Consider the following 13,038-nt stretch of genomic DNA (forward strand, 5'->3'; position numbering starts at 1 on the left):
TTCAGTTTACTTTTACGGCCGTGGAGAAATCTGAGCCCATGTAAAGATCTCCTTGACATTGTTTTCTTGATTTTTTCCTCATCTGTTCCTGCACTTCTGCTGTTCCTTTTGGTCTGCTTGAGTAATCGTCTGTCATCCCGAGGATGTAGCGGCGCTGTCAGATCTGAGCTTCCAGCAGAACACACACGCTTTCACTGGACTAAAGGTACAAAAGGACATGCTTTATTTAAACGGCCTATGCATTTTTTAAAACGTCGCTCAGACTGAAAGCAAAGGTCTCTATGTGTTCGTCTTTTTTTTTTTTTTTTTATTAAAAGCTAAGCCAGTGTTCAGCCTGCACATAAAGTAGCATATGTGTGTCATTACATATTCATGTACAAGACTGGTTTTTAAAGCAGAACTAAGAAACTTTTTCACCTTAATAAATCCTTCTCGTAGTCCCCCTGAGGGTATAGTGTTTATGGGGTGACTGGGGGGGTCTTTCATCTCCCTCTGCTGTCTCTGACCAGATAACCACGCTTGCAGCGTTCCCTGACTCCGAAACCGGTACCAGTCTCGCAAATCTGTTCTCGTTCTCGCGGCAAGATGTACTGCTTTACGACAGCTCAATACACCACGCTAATGCTAGACTGCTCACGGTTGTCTACAAATTCACTTTCCTCAAACTTATATCATGGCGGAGCCAGCAAAAAAAAAAAAGTCAGAGAAGACCTTCGTCCGAGGAGGGGGGGAAAAAGAAACAGGAATCGTATCGACAGAGGTCTCAAACACGAATTCACTTGGGGAAGGAAAGACAAACTATCACTTGTTTATAATACTTATGTTCGATAGTACCCACCTCTTCAGACATTTCTTTGCGTTATCCTTCTTCTACCACCTTGGTAGAGCAAAGGTGCACATGTAGTTACTTAGTTCTGCTTTACTGTGCTGGGATTGTGTTGTGGAGTTAGTTTTTATTTTTCCTTCAACAATCAGTATCATCGTTAAATAATAGCCTCGTAGTATTAGTACATGGTCAGTGGCCTCATGACAGTAAAGACAACGAGAAAGTGACAGAGTGAAAATACTTTAAAAACTGTCTTGTTACTTTCTTCAAATTTAGGATGGACAAAAGCCAATACATGTAAAAGAAACAGAGAAATAAGGAACGTTACCTGCTGCAGAAGCCGCATTGCCATGTTGGGTTTATAGTGTCCGAAGGGAGCAATTTAGGCTGAATTTTGGTGAATATTTGACTGAATGTTTTTTTAGGAGAATTACCAGATGTATCTGGAAACACAGAGTAGACGTAAACAAGAGCAAAACCTAGACGGTGAAAACCTCCACCATGTGCCAAGTATCCTCTTTGTCAGATATTGGCAGTTATCTGGATCATGGTACTAATGACCATTCACACTTAAAAGGCTCGGAAGAAATGTCTTTATACATTAGGCTGACATTACGCTGTCATTATTATGACCTGTCATTAGCAGGAATAAGGTGTCATGAATGCCGTCATTAACCTCTTAAGCCCCAGCCACTTTTTCTCTGAAAATCACATACCCATAACAAATAATGTTTTTCTAAGCTTCTACATGACCTACATGGCAAATTTGAGTTCAGATCGAAGTAGGACTATTAGTGGTTACAGATGATGTGAAATTTTGAAAAATATAATTCTGAGTGACAATAAATCATGTTTTAAATACAGAAATCTGAAATCTGCCCAAAAAAAAAACTCGAGATTTACATCAAACATAAAGCCAGTTCTCATTAACGAAGGCTATAAAATCAGAAATAATTGTTTGGTGGTAATAATAAACATTAGCTCAAAGTATTGCGGTCTTTTGTTCTGACTTTTGGTTGGCTACAGTTTTAGCTGAGTTTGAGGATTACGGAGAGGTATAGAATGTGTGATTTCATTCATTTAGAGTTGTGAGAGTCGGAAGCTGGAGCTGCCCCCGCCGGCGGGTCCATCGGGGCTAGAGCGTTGTTTGTTACCCTAACCCCTAACCCCTAACTAACCCTAACCCTACCTAACCCCACTAGATCCCTCTACTTATCCCAAAATGCCAAACTAGCTCCAAAGGTGTCATAATTACGCAAACAACACTTAATGACAGCCTTCATAACACCTTAGTTCATGCTAATGACAGATGATGACAGTGAAATGTCAATCTTATATATAAAACTTCAAGTAAAGCGTTACCAAAATTGCTATCTTCATTAATAACAATAAAGTTGGTCCAAATGTATGTCCGAAACTATTTTTTAGAAAAATCGTGATGAAATGCGCAATCCAAATCTGATCTGGATTATACTTTTTGTGGTATTTGAGGAACCAACCTGACATAACTAGTTCATAAAGATCAGTCATTACAAAATGAGATGCAAACTTTTGAAATTTTGACGATGAGAGATTGCTTTGATCCATGAATAAATAACATCCCCTGGTTCAGACTCAAAATGTACCAAAAGAAACATTCATCACCTTCCTTTTTAATGCTTACAAAAGCCATTATGTTCAGTTTATTTCCAAAGGCAGAACCCTGCAGCAGATGTGCCCTAACCCCTGGCCTTTCTAAAATAGCTTTTATAAATGAATTTAATTTAGTGTCTCCCTGCAGCTCAACGTCTCCCAGTGTGTCTGAGCAACTCTTTGCAAAGATGTCACAAGGTCTGCGTGCTCACCGGTATGCCGATTAAGTTATTAGCATTGGTAATGAATACTATATCTGCAGACTTGGGGCCACAAAAAAATTACCTTTCATTCCTTTGCTGAGCAGGGAGAAGATAAATACCGAGGAGAGTCAGTCAGTGTTTGTAATAGAATAATAAATTACATTAGTAAATGTCCTGAAAGCTGTGTCAATGTCTAGTTCTGGAGAAAAAAATACATTTTTAAAAAGGAAACCTGAAAAAAGCAACTCTATTTCCCTAAAGTCTATATAGGATCTTCTTTAAAATCACATGATTTTGTAGACGTATGCGTAGAAGCGTGTGATACGGTGACAGGAAGAAATGAGAACTTGGCCACAGAGCATGACCTCGTATTTATTCAGTCGCTCATTTATCTCGAGGTGTGACGAGGTCGACCTCCTCTCCTGTCTCTGTTATACCAAACTAAGTTTGAATAATTGTTTAAAAAAAATATCTGTACAATGATGGAGTTGGATGGATTTTTACATTTTTTTAAATCATTTAACCAGGTTGAGGTCCTCGTTGATGAACAGCTGAAATAACAATCTTTTATTAGGGATGGGACAATAGAGTTCATGATACAATACTATACCCCAGTGTTCCCCAACCAGGGGTATGCGCACCCCTAAGGGTACATGAGCACATTGCAGAAGGTACGTGGAAAAATTAAGAATTTATTTCCAAGATAATAAAAAAATATTCTCAGTCATTTCATAGATCGGGAGGAAAAAAAGAGTGAGTTCTCCAATGATGGGAAAGTCCTTGGTCTTTTTATCCATCCACATCTCTTCAATTCAAGGTAAAGTCCCATGAGGACAAAGAAATCGACAACAATCCAATCACACACCCACATACCTGCATCCTTTAAGTCTTTGCACATGCTTGAGTGGGTTTTCCTTGTCTAAAATGTTCCTCCATTATACTTTACATCTCTGAGATTTTTTCAGTAATGCATGTGACTTTGAAACATAGCAAATGCAGATTTCATAAATCAGTATAAGTAATTAAAAAGGTAAATATCATAAATATGAGAGCTAAACATGTACATCTGTAGCTTTTATGTAAGTGTTCATAGGTTCTTCATCACAGTCCTGCTGATGTGTATGGATGGATGTTACCTGGACGCATCAAGGACAGTCTCAACAAGCTAAACAAGTGTGGCAGTTTCTTATAAGTTACTCTGGTGATTAAATCGATTATAATGACACAAATCAAGTAATCAGATCTGAAATTTACCCCAATTGATGGAGAACAAGGTTGATTAAGAAACCGCAGACCTCCACAGAGCAGAGAATCTGATTAAGTCCCTTCCAAACGCAATAAGTCCATTGTTAATGAAAATGAATGTAACCTGCCTCCACGCACCGTCTCCACTGGGAGTAAGAATGCACAGTTAATGACTGTGTTTTAAGGTAGACGTATAACTCCATGTTCAGTAAGGTGTTCATATGGCCCTGTTCTGCATTTCTGACAAAGGGAGGAAATCAGTGCATGAGTCGTGAAGCTGTGTCAGAATCCATCAAAGATCTGACAGGTCTGGCTCTGAGCTGCTGATCTAATGAGATTCTTCCAGAAAGGTGAACTGCAGCTGAGGCTAGATGTGCTCATGTGCTCATGCATGGCTCTGACTGACGGGGGGTTGTCAGATGGTTGACGGCACGCTTTCCACTCACAGGTCAATGACATCACAGCATCAGTAAGTCAGAAAAGGTTTAGTGTTTGAACGTTATCCGTTATAGAGCCTGAATGTTACAGATGTTATGTATCGGCCCATATATGAAATAAGAACATCGATATACACAGGATGTATACTGTACAAACATGAACACAGATAATATGTTTGAAATGTCATACTAGCGTACTACTCATACTAAGTGTGACGTCAAGATTGGTGTGGAGTGTGTTTACATTAGATTGTATGAAAAGATTGAGTATGCGAGAAATACCCAGGTGTATACTACATCGAGACTTCTTTTTTCACCTTGTCGAAGTTCTTTTCGCAACTGCAATTCATGTTTTTTTTATAGCAATTAAATAAATTACATTATTTTATTGCAGGATTGTGACCTTCACCATCCCTCCCTAAGGAAGGGTAAGAAACTTAATTAAAGGGATGATATAAAAAAAGAGGGCAGTGTTACACCGAGGTGAGGGGGAAGGGAACAGGGAAGAGGGAGTCAGGGTAGGACAATGACAAGGGTGGGGGAAGAGTCGACTGTTTTAAGGTGAGAGTGCATTGTGGTGTTACAGTTGTGCAGACAGTTTTGAAGTATGCACGGTGGGACCGGCTTCAAGCTAAAAGTCAAACATCCCCTTTTCAAAACAGAAGAATGTCTTCTTGTCTTCCATGAGTTTTTAACGCTTTTGTAAATGGGGCTCTCGTTTTGAGGGTAAACAGACGTTTTGTCAGTAGCACAATGGAGGGTTTCCGAAAATCTCCGAAACGTTGGAATTAAATGTGTTTCCGTGAGATTTATGGGTCAAATGAGCACATGTTGATATTCTACTGGCGAATCAATGGAGATATTTAGCCTCAGTGTGCTTCAGGTTTTTGTCGTAGATTCGAAATGCATCTTGGGAACTTGGAAGTAAACTTCAGTGGGAACGGTCATCATTCTAATCATACTAATAGGGATGTAACGATTCACTCAACTCCCGATACGATTCGATTCACGATACTGGGTTCACGATGCGATTTTCTCACGATTTATTTTACAAAATGGGACTGTTGACAAATGACTGAAAAATATTTCTTTATTTTTTTGGGGAAAATTCTATACTATTTTCCTTTTATTTTTCATTGTCAAAAGAATCCCTTGATAAACTATTCAAAATGATGCAATTTAACTAAAAATAAATCTTGAATGAAATAAATAAAGGAATAATACAAATGAAGAAGAAGCCTATTAATTTAAATTCTGGCTCTATAATAAACAATTCAAAACTGCATAATAGTTCTTTTTCTTTTTAAAAGTGCAACTGAAAATGTATTTTGTGCCTTAACAATTGGACTTTTAAAAAAACAAAAAAAAAAAACAGTCATTTTACTGTATTTACGTCAGATATTTGTTTAGACCAGCAGAGGGCGCTGGTAACCCAGTGGTCGGTTGGCATGCAGTTATTCCACCAGTGAAGAAGAGAAGCTATGCTAGCAGACAGAGCTAATAGAAAAATGTGACTTTTACAGATATTCACGTAATATTACAGATATTCTTTCAGTGCTAAAGGAGTAAAGAATCATTTATGAGCATGTTTAACAGTAAATGGCGGCCAGAAAGAAAATAGTAGCAGATTCCGCCCGTCACGTCCGCTTCTGGAAGGATTAATATATATAAAAAAAGTACTGCGATTCAATTTTCAGAGCATCGATGTGAACCGTGGTACCTATGAATCGATTTTTAACTGCCTTACGATTAATCGTTACATCCCTACATACTAATAGTAAATAATAGACAGTATATACTTTGAGTGTGTAGTGTATAGTGCGGAGTGAGCCAATTCCAACACAGCCAAAGACGCAAAACTAATTAAAATTAAAATAATGAACTTTCATTAGTAACACTGTCAACACAAGGACTATAAAGACACTGATAAAATAAGAAAAGGCAAACTTGTGTAAATTTATTTCAGGAATACAATGTTAAAAAAAAATAAAGTTGCTCAAATTGCAAAACAATAAACGTGAATAAATCCCAAAAAGTTTAAATGTAACTAAACAATGAACTCGTGGACTACTGCTGATTCAAAAAGGGAAGCTTATAATGCAAGAAAGCACATGATCGCCACGCAACATAATAGTAAATATTAAAGTTAAATATGAATTTATCATTTGGGCTTTTGACTGATGCTGATGATTAATTGGTGATTGCTGAAATCTGCCCGATTATTTGGTCGAGCTACAGTAGACGTCGAGCTGCTGAAATCCTAATTTCGACATGAAACCATTTTTTAATATTAACAAATTAAATTAGAAGTTCATTTCTGTGTCATATTTGTAACTTATGACAGTAAGTTGGCTAGCCCTTAAGGGAATCTGCAGCATCATCACCAAATAACTGTATGAATGAAAAGAGCAGCCCCTCGAGTCTCTGTAATTACATAGTTTGTCTGCAATCCATTTACTGTGTAATAGCTTCAACCAAATGGGTTTCACACATCTTTGTTCACAGTTCAAAAGGTCATCTACAGGGGGAAATAACACAAAATAAGCCTTCTAACTTTTTTTTTTTTTTTTTTTTTTTTACTGAAAATTGTTTCGTCATGGTAATGATATTCTGAGAAGCAATTTAATCTGCCTGGTTCTTGTCTATGGTAAATTAAAGCGTAGCCAGCCTTATCAAGTGAGTCTCAGACAAAAGGACTCACTGTGAATACTGATGAGACAGAAATTGGTGCAATTTCCCTCGCAAAAGTGAAGAACAGTCAGCTATTTTCAGTTATTCTATTAGACTAGATTAGCTTTTATATGCATGGGTCTCCATCCTCTTCTCAAATGGGGGTACGTGATCAGTACAGATCATTTTTCTGCCATGCTAACTGGAGACAATTAAATATAACATATGGCCTATCATCTAACTGCCGAAAACTAAATTGGGTTTATAGTTCCAGTTTAATTTTTTTGGAAGATTTTCAATGCGGTTAGATTTTGATTTTGCTCTTTTAGTCTAACAGATTTATATTTTTATTATCTTTATTTTTTTGGTTGTTTATTTCTCTGGTTTAAATCCATAATACTGTTTGAATCTAAAAGTGAGGGTTGGCGAGAAGCGCAGTATTACTGCTACATGAAACTCTATTAATGTCGGGTGGACACATACCATGTCTGAAATAGGACATAAATTTACTCATGTTTGAACTAAATTCTTAAATGTTTCCAAGTATGTTCAAATACCAGTCTGGGTACACGTACCCCTGGTTGGAAACCACTGCAATACAGCCTTATGGTACCAAACCATGCACTGGACCACTGTGTAAAACATTTTTTTTAAAGCTGAACATATCAAAGTGTGTCAATATTGTTTTATGATAAACTCAGAGGGGTTCATATGCTGTGCGTAAGCCACTTTATTATGAAGGCGAAACATACAAGCTGCTCGTGTCCTCACCGATAATTACGTAGCTCGCTAGGTTGAACTGGTGAGAGAAAAGAAAGGAAATCACATTTTTAAATGGGAAGTGATCACTTGACCCCATTGAATGCAATGAAATACAGTATATTTGTTCCTTACAGACTCGCCTTCATTTCTGCTTTGACGTTAAGTTTAATGCGCTTCACATTCTTGCCCTGACCCTGGGTGATGGCGATGGTGATGATAGCTCTTAAGCTAAATATACAGGAGGCTAATATTCTCACGATATATATTAACCAAGTGTATTTTTCTATATTATTAGGAAATAGCAATTGTACAGCAATGTGTTTTTATTTTATTTTTTACAAGATAAGGTGTGAAAATGAATTTTATTCCAGGTTGGTTGATAGGGGGTAAATATTGGGACTTTACTGGTAATTTAGCCATAAACAATCCCTAACGGTGAACAAAAACCAACACTACAATCTGCTCTGTAATCACAGATGGTCTGCTCCCTCACTAACAGGGGACTAATGGTATCCCCTCAAGATAGAGCTGTGTTTCTCAAATAGGGGTACGATGGCACTATGGGGGGTGCTTGAGAGAGAGAGAGAAAGCGGAAAATTAACAAATGAAAGCCTTAATATTTATATATATTAAAAATATGTGCTTATAATGTTAATTCATAGTTAAAATTGACACTTAGATGAAAATGATAAAAACTATAGAAATGAATCTATTACAAAATGGGATTCTTCAAAATGTGTGTTGTCACTCGTTCATTCCATACTTGTTTTTTTCATAATATTCCGAGCAAAATGTTGTAGTTGGACAAAGGCGGCACTTGTACCAAAAAAGTTTGGGAGCCACTGAAGAGGATTCTGTCAATTTACAATCTATATAATGTGATGAAACAATAAAAAGATGAACACGTATACAATATTTCTCATATAAAAAAATGAAAAAAAAAAAACTTCACTTTACTTTAACGGAGTATCGATCAACCGTCCACCACTGCATTAACCGCTCAGCCAGGGGTTATTGATCACTATTTCATAGCCACAAATTACAACTTTGTGCGCACATTATTCTTCTTTTGTGTTTCGTCAACACAAAGCAGCCTTTCTTGGCCACAATTTAATAGTTTTTCAAGTTATTTCTGAACAAATGAATCAATGAAATAATGATTTTTCTTTTAGTCGTATGTGATTACGCTGCTTAGCGTGTAGTAGGTTTTTCTGCAGGGCTGCCACAGTGAAAAATATAGCTCCTGCTGTTTGCTTAAGTCTTATCGATCCTCATCTAAAACTGGTGGTTAAATAATGCAGAGCTCATTGATTGGAGCTACTTTCAATTGATTGGGAGTGAGTGAGGTAAACCATATATCAAAACCATTGATGCGGGAGCTCTTTTGTTTTGAAACATGAAGTGTTTCTATTTGAATAGAGAAGAGGTCAATTCCCAATATGTCCCCAAACCAAACCAGGCACGATCAGCTCTATACCCGCTGTAAATCAGCACGGTAAGTGTTGTGTAAGAAATAAGACATGGGGCAGATGTGTAAGCAGCTTCTGTAACGTTTTGGAACCAAAATAACTGGTAAACAAAATCCACCTGAACTTTGGAAATCAATCTTATATACCATTGAAAATCCCTTTTTTTTTTATTTCCCTTCAAAATGTCACATTTGTAATGAAATGCATCTGTAGGATTAGCAGCCAGGGTTGGGGTAAATTACATTTTCCAATTACAATTAAATCTTTAACTGTCCATGTTCAGTTACAACTAAATTATGATTACAGTGACCAGCATTTTTTCCAATTGCATTTATTATTTTTCCACTGAAGTTCAATTACAATTATGTTTTCAATTACTAATTACTGAACATTTAATACATAACCCCATAAAATGTAACCTTCCTCTTGTGTTAGCTTTCTGTTAGCATCTCTAATGATAACCGGTTGGTTTTGACCCAGGTCTTAAATCAGCTGTAAAATACACTAAAATAATAATAATAATAATAATAATAATAATAATAATAATAATAATAATAATAATGTTTTTCATCTCTTTGTTACCTTGTCAGGCTTCTTTATCTATAAAAATACTGGCATTAATATTTTTCTTGTGGGCGCCTGAGGCTTTTCTGTCAATATACCCCCTCAATTTCATTTTTTTAAAAAAAATTTTTTAAAGATAAAATGATACGAGAACTCACAGGTAGTGGGATGTGACACATATTTTAACTACATATGTGTAAGTCTGGGCGCACAGTGGCTTAGTGGTTAGCACGTCCGCCTCACAGCAAGAAGGTTCTGGGTTCAAGCCCTGGGGTGGACTTGGGTCCTTTCTGTGTGGAGTTTGCATGTTCTCCCTGTGCTGCGTGGGTTTCCTCCGGGTACTCCGGCTTCCTCCCACAATCCAAAAACATGACTGTAAGGTTGATGGGAGTCTCTAAATTGCCCATAGGAGTGAATGAGAGAGTGAATGGTTGTCTGTTGTCTGTCTGTGTTGCCCTGTGATGGACTGGCGCCCTGTCCAGGGTGTACCCCCGCCCAGCGCCCCATGAGAGCCGGAGATTGGCACCGGCAGACCCCCGCGACCCTGATAAACGGGAATAAGCGGGTATGAAAATGGATGGATGGATGTGTAAGTCTGTAGTTCAACTCTAACAAGGTTCCCCAGTTTTGCGTTATAATGAAATAGTTACTATTACAAAGTCAATTATCTGAACTCAATTACAATTCAGTTATGATCACAACAGCAACAGATGTTTTAAATTACAGTTTCAATTATAATTATGCCATAATTGTAATTCATTGTCATTTACACAATTACTATCATAATTGACCCCAACCCTATTAGTAGCATAGCTGAGGATGTTGGTTTACTCACAATGTAATGGTAACACTGAGGTTATTTTTTGGAAACACTTCTCAACATCTATTCAAGTAAAATGAATAGTGCCAGATCTGTCTCCATCAGACAGTAACTTTTCACAGAGCCAGTGGAGGGCAGAGAGAGGTCTCAAAGGTCAGGGTGTAGAAAAAGGAAAGAGAAAAAGCTCAGACAGGAGACAGAAAGCAAAGGGTTGCCAGTATGTCACTCAGTTCTTTCATAACTCTATACGTACGTTCTAAAGGCTGGGATACACTTTTTTCCATCGTTGCACTCAGCTCCGGCTCAAACTGTGCGACTCAGACGCAGAGCCCGGATGTGCGCAGCTCACGATGCGTATTCTCACACTGTACGGACCGACACTCTGACACGATCTGACTGCTCACGCTGTACATTCATACACGACACGTCGGGGTCTTGTTTCCGGAAATGCAACGTACAAATTAGAAGAAGAAGAAGAAGAAGAAGAACACTGAAGTGTCACCATTAAAACACACAGAGAAGAAAAACCCAGAAGTAGGGAGACACTCGCAAATCTCAGCAAAAAGAGCTTTAAAAAAGAAAAGACAGCAACGTGATGGACCAGGAGTGGGCACGACAGTCCGTCAATTTTACAGCGGTCCTACGATGTGAGCGTTTACGGTCCGTGGCACTGCTTCAACTGTGCAATACCCTCACGAGGAGCGACTGGATTTCAAACATGTTTGAAATCCTCACAAAGAAGAAAAAAATAAAAATCCTTACGACCTACTATTGCTGATCGGGAACTGGTCGTGAGGTGTTAATCGCTTCTCGTGACCCCATGTATACTACACGATGCACGACACGCGATCTAGCAGAGACTCGCTCGATCCCACAAAATAGTCGCACGAGTCAAAAATTGGCTCGTATTTCTAAAGAAAATGCTGGATTTTTACATTTCACTGTTTTAGTTCATGTTCAGCAAACTAATCCGTGTAGCTTTCATTCTTTGGTTATTTTGTTTCAAAACCAAATTGAAAAAACAGATTCTTTTTTTTGGTTTTATTCATTTAAAACCAGAAACAGAAAAACAGAAAAACCAAACAAGTAGCGTTTTAAAATTAAATCTGGTTCTGTTTGCGTGATATTTGGATATTTACGGGAAAACTATAGGACGAGAGCTTCACGTGTTTTAATCTGTTAGAAATTCTAACATCTATTGTTCCTCGCACCAGTTGATAGTCAGTCACCAGTTTGTTTGGATACCATTTGGACCGTAACACCGCGAAACAAAACATAAACGTGAGCAGCTCTTTACGAGCAAAAACATCCACAAAACTGCTGAAATAAATCCTAAACAGTCCTATTGTATGAGGAGAACTGGTCCAGGACCTGGAAAACGAGGTGCAGCAAACTTCATTTCTCGTTCTATTGTCCCCGTAAATATCACACAAACAGAACAAGTTTTTTTTAAAAAAGAATAAAAAATACTGCTTATCTGGTTTTTGGTTTTTCTGTTTATTTGTTATTTTGATATGGTTTCAAAATGGAATAAACAAAGAACGAAGGGTACAGTCTAAAAATGTACTTAAGAACACACAATTAAAACCACCTCTATACAAAAAATGGCTGGTAAAAACAAAACTTAACCTTGGGAGAAAAAATGAGTTTAGCAGATGATTTACTTGCTGTAAAAAATACTTCCTGCCAATAAATCCTATTTTGTTGGAAAGATGCTATATAATTTCCCAAGAAGACAAACTATCATTGTCGTTATTTAGGAGAGGGACAAGTGACTCGTCAGTTGTGGGTTTTCCAGCCTCGAGAGCCTCGAGGCAATTTATTTTCCCCTCTCAAAAAGGCAAATGAGAGAATATTTTAAATGGTCATTTTAATTGGTCATTGTGTTACTTGACTATTGTTTGATTGTTTTAAAGAAAGTAAGTTTTGAGGCCTGGGGCTCCTTGGATCCCGTTGTTTCGGCGGCGTTTGGGTTCAAACATTGGTCATGGATGCACTGGCATGCCTTGATCTGTGGGACAAACTCATACTGGGCTTAACCTTAGACACGTTGATCCCAAATACCAGTTTTAGGTATAACCACTCACTCCTTCCCTCTGTTCACGGCCACCACTATTAAACTTAAGCTGGGTGCTGTGCTTCAATTTCTCCACACGTGTCACCAGACTGGCTGATCTGATTACACAAAACGATAAGCACATTATGCACAACTATAACATCACATCTCATTCTCACTTTAAAACAGTCAACTCTTCCCCACACCTTCCATTTCCTACCCTGACTCCCTCTTCCCTGTTCTCTTCCCCTTTTCTTAGATGTAACACTGCCCATTTTCCTACCCTGACTCTCTCTTCCCTGTTCCCTTCCCCCTCACCTAGGTGTAACACTGCCCTTTATTTTTATATTTTCC

This window comes from Gouania willdenowi, chromosome 19 (assembly GCF_900634775.1).
Source record: "Gouania willdenowi chromosome 19, fGouWil2.1, whole genome shotgun sequence".
Classification (NCBI taxonomy): domain Eukaryota; kingdom Metazoa; phylum Chordata; class Actinopteri; order Blenniiformes; family Gobiesocidae; genus Gouania; species Gouania willdenowi.